This window comes from Notothenia rossii, assembly GCF_949606895.1.
Source record: "Notothenia rossii genome assembly, chromosome: 8".
NCBI classification, from domain to species: Eukaryota; Metazoa; Chordata; class Actinopteri; order Perciformes; family Nototheniidae; genus Notothenia; species Notothenia rossii.
The window spans coordinates 70,564,863-70,573,959 of record NC_136906.1 but is presented as its reverse complement, the minus strand read 5'-3'; positions in this window follow the sequence as shown (position 1 = coordinate 70,573,959).

The following is a 9,097-nucleotide window of genomic DNA, read 5'->3' as shown; positions in this document are numbered from 1 at the left end:
GTACTGTTATCCATTGTGCAGATTCTAATGGCAAAGGGTTAGATTTAAGGATTGTGTCTTACTTTTAAAATCTGGGTCACATATATTTGTATTTTGGCGTTGTAGTTAGAATTTAGGTTTCAAAGGTTTCTCATCAGGCCGAAGTTGATATTCTTGAACTTCTGCTGCAAAAATACAAAGGCACTCATTGAAGATAACTAGCACCTCCAGTGTTAATTAGATCACTGATAAACAGTTATTGGTGAGCACTGAGTGATCTTGGCGTGCTGCAAAAAACAAAGTCCCACTTGATCTGGAAGAGAGGATTAATAACTCCTTTAATGTTGGTTTCATTATTGTATTTACTGGTTTATTAATCAGTGCACAATAATACACTTTACTGTTTATGCACCATAGTTATGCTGCATTTTTATAAAATACTACACTTTAGGACTATACTTAATGTTTTAAATTAGATTGTGGCTAAACTTTACATTTAAATATAATTATAATGATCACATACTTACAGTAACATACCTTGTAAAAGAGTTAGATGCTTGTTGTTCTGCTTCCACTGCCATAAGCCAAAATGAAAACAGTGAAAAAATGTGCCACACTAATACAGGTAAGATAATGAACTTTGATCTACAAATATGCAAAGTTTTATTTGTTGTTTAGGAGGGACTGCAGTCTAGTTCATGGCAGGTAAAGCACGTGCAGTAAATTAAAAAAAAAGCAATAACCTTGGGTTTGTTAAAGTCTTTTATTTGTGTTATTTAAATGTAAGTATTTGTCATTCTTGTGTGTACATATGCAAAAGAGGTGATGTAGTTTATATATATTGATTTTACTTTTGCACATCAATCATATAACTGCACATGAATGTTGTGCAAGGGTCTGTTGCAATACATCCCCATCAGGAGCTTTTTAAAGTTTGTCAGATACTGACACTGTTTGCACTGGTAGACATGTAAACAGATAGAGTCCAAAGGGGCCTTAGCTTCTTTGGACACTTTGCTGATGCTTTAATTCATCATGTCAGATTATGGTATTAATGTACATTTATATTATATTTTAAAACATTTTATTCTTCTGAAAGACAATTTCAGAAGTTTGAAATGAATGCCACCTCACCTCAGTTGAGTAACACGTCTCCGAGATCTCAGAGGGTCTAATGTTAGAGGACAGTTTGAGGAAAGGCTAAAACTATAAATATACACTTGTATTTGAATCATAAAACACATGCTGTATAAAAAAAGTTATGATGTATGAAATATTTTTATTATAAAATCAGTGTTCATCCCTTACAACCTAAGTTCACTAAGCGTGCAATGTTAGCTTTTACAAAGAAAAATATATATTGTGCAATCTTTTGCAGCCATCAACCTATTAAGTCAGACAATGGCTGCAGATGAAAAAAATGTTTTTAAGAAAAGTGAAAAATTGGCACATAACCCTGTTGTCCTCCTGATGAGGCCCATGGAAGTCATTATAAAATCTGCAACCCTTGTCACAGGCGACAGACATGTTCTGTCCCCCACCATGGCAACTGTAGGCACTCTTACCTAATCAATCGTTGGGCATAAAGGTCGACTGTTTGATCGCCTGATTATATGTTCTAAGCTATGTTCGACTTTTATCATTTATTTAGTTCCCATTTCGGCTGAAAAGGTCCAGATAGCTTTCTCATGATAAATGATCAATATAACTTCAAAACATGGCAATTTGAAAGAGACACATCAATGCAGATATGATCAGCTATATGCTTTGCTTTGTGTTATCAGTGGTTATCTATGGTCTTCTTAATCACATTTCCCAACCCCTCACTATGGATCGTTGTGCTAAAACGCAAAATCTGTAAACACCATATTTTTCATCACATAGGCTTTGAGTGCCAATTCTTTTAAAAACAAGATTGGAAAAATGATTCAGGTCAGCAAAAGGTCACACATTCACTACTTAATTTTGCAAACTTAAAAATAGTCAAATGTTGCAAAATGTATCGGGGGAACCATCGCCATGGTGACAATGATGTAAACAGGTAATCCATGATTTAAAAGGGGTTTAAATATTTCACTGAAAAAGTAAAGAGGATAGACAAACATTCACTACAGTCTGAAGGGTACATCCTCTGGGGACCTTGAATTTGCGTTTCATGGTAATCCATCCATTAGTTAGTGGAATGTAACTAAGTAAATTTACCCAAGTACTCTACTTAAATATAGTTTGGGGGACTTGTACTTTACATGAGTATTTCCACATGCTTCTTTATATTCCACTACATCTCCAAGGGAAATATCTTAAAGAGTTACTAGTATAGGTACTTTTTACATATAACGTTTATGTGATATATATTTTACTAATCTACTCAGCAGAATACAATGTATCCACCATTTGCCCCAAATAACAATTTACAGCATTATACAACTCTAATATGTATTATCTAATAATAAAACATAATAATAACATATTGTAAAATGATACAAAACCTTTAGAAAAGCCATCCTGCACAATTTGTACTTGAGTACACTTAGAACTACATAAGTTTTACTCTCATTTGAAATCTAGGAAACTAATTGTTTCAAAATAACTCCTGCAGCAGGAACTGTGTAATACAGTTTGCAATATATTCAACTACAGTTTAATGACCTAATGTATTAATCAATCAGTTTGATCAACAGTGGCTGAAAGTCCAGACACAATGAAGTCATGCACAGGGTATCGCTGTGTCATAAACCACCATGCCTGCTCAAAGTGACATTGTTCTTCAGCTTTATCTGGAGCTGATAGATAGCATGTTAGACCAAACCTGATAAAACTTCACTGATAGAAACATGATATGAAGAGAGATCAAAGTTTATCACATAACAATCAGCATATGGAATACATGCATGCACACATACAGGAGAGAGTCACGTGTGCATAAATCCCTAAAGCTTTGCATTATTTGCATAACATCTATTTATTATAAGAGTCTCAGGACCAAAGAATCAGAGAAAGACTACTTTATCTTTTCCAATTTGATTGACATTGAACCCCTCCATCTTTGTTAAAAGTATTTTGAGATGCAACCCTCAGTCATTTTTGGAACAGGAGTATTATGTGGAGAGTTAGTGCATAAGAGTTCTTTGTGCTGCCCATGTCATTCACTTCATCCCTTGGATTGAAAATGATATCTGTAAGGTAATTACAATACAAAGCACTGAGATACAATTATTTTTTCAGAAGAACTTAGAAGTGTTTCTTGCAATCACAGAATCTAACTATGTGAGCATAGACACAGGATTACACACTTAAACACACTTATTATTATTATCCTGGTTGAAAGTCCCTTCCCTATCATATGTGGGACACGCGCATTACTTCACGAGTAAGGAACATGCCGTATACTGCCTAAAGAGGAACATCATATACATTGCTCTATTCCAATATACGTAAACACACACAGACCTACACATTGTCATTGGACTTTGATTGGGAAAATTGTGTTGGATGTAACCTTTGATCTACATGTACAGATCTGACTGATTGTGTGCTGCCACAGTAACCATGTCATGTATGTACATATGAAAGGATAAAAGCATTGCTGATGGAATATACTGTACAGTACATCAGGCAGATTTATGGGTGTAATTGTTTGGTATGGTATTACGTTTTAGTAATGCTTGTGTAACACAGATAGACACAAACACTGGCCTTTCTACACACAAAACCTATAGCTTGTTCAGGAAGAGTAAAATATCACTGCAAAAAAAAAAAAAAATTAAACCTCACAGAAATGGGGTTTCATACATCCTCTAACCACTAAATAATAAAACGAACATGCTAAAAGGTCGAATCCGGCAGATAAAAGGTTCATCTTGGTTTGTGCAAGCATGCTTATACTTGCTAACGATCACTTTCCCTAGTCCTGCATTGATTATTGACTTGCTAGTTGTTATTACGCTTAAATACAGCCTATAAAACATGCATTATAGTGAAGGGGCATCTTCGTGATAGCTATATTCCAATATTTCCATACAAGAACAATTCCCTTTATAATGTCAGTGTGTTCGAGTCATGCAGTCGTTATGTCAAAGAAAGTCTACTCAGCATGTCACTTTCAACATAGCTCAATAAAAAGTAGGGCAAATACGATAAGCAAGCTACAGGTTTACAGCACATTTAGCTTATCAGTATATCAGCATGTCTGCAGTCTTTATCATGTCCTCTGCTTTGTAGCACGTCCACAAAACCTGCATATGTATAGAAGTTTAAAATAAAGGCTTTTGAGATGTAGCTGCAGGAATAGAGTTGGATTATTCAAACATTAATTTAAATGACTTGACTTTTAAGAAATATATTCATAAGAAAGTATCAAATACTATTAAATTCAACTTGCAACATTTTGAAACAAATTAGACCCTTCTTAACTGTCAATGCTGCTAAGTCATACCTCCACTGTATGGTTCTATCCCAAATTGAATACTGTTTGACAAACTGGTCGTTTGCTTGTGCCACAAACCTTAACCCTTGTGTGGTGTTAGGGTCAAATTGACCCGATTTTCATTTTCAATGAATAAAAAAATATATAAGGATATTTTCGTTCAACCTGAAACTCAATGGCCGGGGCTTATTTATTGTGAAGGACATGTGGAATTGTTTTTATTTTTTTCCACTTTTTCCCACCCGCATTTATGTCCTTCATCAGAGGTTCGGGTCAATCTGACCCGGATACAATACCAGGACAGACAGACAGAGAAAAGCACACATGAACACACAAACTAAAGACACACACACACACACACACACACACACACACACACACACACACACACACACACACACACACACACACACACACACACACACACACACACACACACACACAATGGTATGCAGATAAGCTGTTTGATCCTGTATTCCCTTAATCTTACCCTTTGTAGTGTGTGTCAGCTAAATGCAATGTTATGTAATGTACACAAAACTATTCTAGAACATTATAAACATTTTAGATCTTCCAGAAATGTATAAACATTTTTACATTTTCTCGCACTGTCCCCCTCGCACCTGCACGCCGGAGGAGGGACTAAACAGAGACATAACCTCACATTACAGTGTAGTGCAGAACTACAATTATCTACCAGCAAAATGGCCAAAAGATATTCTGCTCAGAGAGCCTTGGAGCTAATAATGGATGAGAGTGAGTGGAATGCATTAGAAGAACACGGTGAAGTGGAACAGGAAGACTTTTCTGCAGATGAGGATAATGTGGAGGTAAACTCAGAATTTGACAGCGAATTGGAAGATGAACTTGACTCAGAGCCAGCTGCTGGAAGACCCCCACAGCCAGCCGCAAGAAGACCCCCACAGCCAGCCGCTCAAGGACCCCCACAGCCAGCTGCTGGAAGACCCCCACAGCCAGCCGCTGAAGGACCCCCACAGTCAGCTGCTGGAAGACCCCCACAGCCAGCCGCTGAAGGACCCCCCACAGCCAGCTGCTGGAAGACCCCCACAGCCAGTCGCTCAAGGACCCCCACAGCCAGCCACAGTAGGAGAAGAGGTGAAGACATACATGTCAAAGAACGGCAGGATTGAATGGTGTTCAATAAGTGAGCTCACTCGCTTGTCTGCAAATATAATAAGGATTGTACCCGGATGGCAGTGATGCATGTTCATGACATCAAGTCATCATTCGAGCTTTTGATGCCAGACTCAATACAAAACATCATATTGGACATGACCAATCTTGAGGGGAGACGGGTTTTTGGGAAGGAATGGAAAGAGTTGGATATTACACATGTGCATGCATACTTTGGCATCCTTATTCTTGCAGGAGTGTATAGGTCAAGAGGGGAGTCCACTGAGAGTCTGTGGGATGCTGAAACAGGGAGAGCCATTTTCAGGGCAACAATGTCTCTTGAGATTTTTCATATTTTTTCAAGGATTGTCAGGTTTGATGACAGGGAGACCAGATCTGCTAGACGACGGAGGGACAAGTTGGCAGCAATCCACACAGTGTGGGACAAGTGGGTGCAGCGGCTTCCATCTCTCTACAACCCTGGGCCAAATGTTACTGTGGATGAACGGCTTGTGGGGTTTAGAGGCCGCTGCCCTTTCAGGCAGTACATTCCCTCCAAGCCAGCAAGGTATGGAATAAAAATCTGGGATGCCTGCAATGCTGTATCATCCTATGCATGGAATATGCAAATGTATACAGGGAAGCCAGAGGGAGGAGTGCCTGAGAAAAACCAGGGGGCAAGAGTGGTGCTTGACATGGTGCAGGGCCTCAGTGGCCACAATGTCACCTGCGATAATTTTTTCACATCGCACAGCCTGGGACAAGAACTTCTCAGAAGAAAAGTCACAATGATTGGAACAGTACAAAAAAACAAGACAGAGCTTCCCCCTCATCTTCTAACTGTGAAGAAAAGGCCAGTTCATTCCTCCGACTTTGTGTTCACAGACAACACTGCCCTGGTATCCTACATACCAAAAAAGGGCAGAAATGTCATTCTCATGAGCACGTTACACAGAGATGCAAAGATCAGTGGCCGTGAGGACCGTAAGCCAGATATAATACTTGATTACAATGCCACCAAAGGAGGAGTAGATAACTTGGACAAGCTCCTGTCCTGCTGCAGCTGCCATCGAAGGACCTTGAGGTGGCCACTTGTGATATTCTACAACATCCTGGATGTGTCCTGGATGCTTACAATGCCTTTGCACCTTGGATGGCAATAAACCCAGAATGGAACCAAAAGAAGCTCCAAAGAAGACGCATGTTTCTGGAGGAGCTTGGCAAGGCACTGGGGACACCTCACATGCAGCGAAGACATTACATGCCCAGGAACCCAGCCTCTGTTGCTATATTGAGGAAGATGGTGGCAACTCCTGCTGCTACACCTGCACGGCCAACACAACCACAACCTGCTGTGTGTGTGTGTGTGTGTGTGTGTGTGTGTGTGTGTGTGTGTGTGTGTGTGTGTGTGTGTGTGTGTGTGTGTGTGTGTGTGTGTGTGTGTGTGTGTGTGTGTGTGTGTGTGTGTGTGTGTGTGTGTGTGTGTGTGTGTGTGTGTGTGTGTGTGTGTGTGTGTGTGTGTGTGTGTGTGTGTGGGGTTTCCAGTGTTAGGAGATGTGGTGAAAACAATTTCTGAACTAATACATATTTTACTGTTCTAGATTGCACCCTGTACCGGCAAAAGGAAGCGCTGTGAGGTCTGTGGACCCTCAAAGGACTCCAAGACACAGACTACATGCAGCAGCTGCAACAAGTACATCTGTGCTATACACACAAAGAAGTTCTCTACATCATGTGTTTCCTAAACGGACTTGCCCATTGACTCACATGATGTTCTGCAGCGTCACTTCTTCAATATATTTTTCGGATATACCGTATTTTATGAATAGTGACTGTTAATTGTTTTTATTTGCTTTGTGTTTATATCTGTTCGATGTCATTTATATGGATGTTATCATCTCTCTATATTTCACAGCCAAATACTTTTGGATGTGTGGTTCTTGTGTTTCAATTGCTGTTAAATTGCTTTATTTCCTTCAGGGCTTTGATTATTATATTATATATTCAAAATAATAAACATTAATGAAAACATGTTTCATTTACATTTGTCCTTGAAAAGCATGAGCAAAATGTAAACCTAGTTTTTATTACAGTGTATTTTTTTAACATAAACTACATTTTTATCACAAAAAATGATGGACACTTCCATTGTTAAATTTGATCTAGCAAAGAGTATTTTCAAAAACTAATCATATATTTCATTTATATTGTTGGGGAATGAGTTAAGACAATATATATAAGGAATTGTGCATGTTGAATTTAGTTCTGTATTTTTTTTAAACACTGAGATATGTCCCGGGTCAATTTGACCCGAACATTACCAAAGGGTTAAACCAATAGAACAGCTGTAGAAGAGGGCTATCAAGGTGTTTGACAGAAAGCCAAATTCATACCACCACTCTATAGTACCATCCTTGGAAAACACAATTTCTTGAGTTTTGAGAATTTTAAGTCTTTTAAAAGTATGTGTGTTATTATAAATGTTTACATGGACTGGCCCCCCCTCCCTTAGGGGAATTCATCCACAAAAAAGACACTGGACTGTGAGACTGTGAAGTCCACCGTAGACGGACCCCTTTTGGACAAAATGTACTTTAAATGAAGGGCATCTCATTGTGGAATAGCCTCCCAACTGAGTTACGGAATTGTCCCACTCTCAATAGTTTTCAAGGTCAACTCAAACAATCAACAAGTCCTCCAACTCATACGACCAAATGGGCCGATTGTTCAGGCCCTTATTACGACCAAATATGTTGTTTGTTCAAGCGCTTAATACGTCCTATAATTACGTTTTAAAGTTTTCCCCCCTCTAGTGCTCCCGTTGAATGCAAACGTTACAGACGATCGTTTATTCACAAATAACCCTCTCTGTAAAATCCCAAATTGTAGGATAGTTTGGCCATTAAAACGCTTTTCGATTAGATTTCTAGCGAGAAGTGTATATTGTACTTTTAGAATCCACGTCCAGTCGATATGTAAGATCTATAGTTTGATAGATATTACGAAGATGATTTGAGGTATGCAGCAGCCTCCATGTAAAGTTACGGGTTGAAAACAGTATTTCCGGTCTCTACGTTTTCATAATAAAACCAATGATCAAATGATTTAACAGTGATATCTGCAGTACTCATCAACTAAAAAACATCAGTTTATCCTTGTTAATTATACGACATTTATTGGTTTAAACTGTGTACAATGCTTTTGTGTTTTTCCCATAGGTTTTTCTCTTTCGATTCTGAGAGATACCTTTCTTTTTTCAGAGGTTTTGATAGGCTAAAACATTGATTGTTTTAGCCGCAATGCATTTCGGGAAATGGTGTTTATATGATATGAAATCAGAAAGAAAAAAAAAATTAAAGAAAAAATAATACTTTATTCCGAGTGTTCTTGCTTTTCTCTTTGAAAGTCATCACATAACGTCATTGTAATACACGGTTCGGCTGCATTAAATATTACATATCTGCTGTAGATATTTATTTATAGAGCCCTGATCAGAAGACCTTTTGACAAACTGTAAGAAATGCCGCCAAAACTGAATATGTGACGTGGATCATAAAT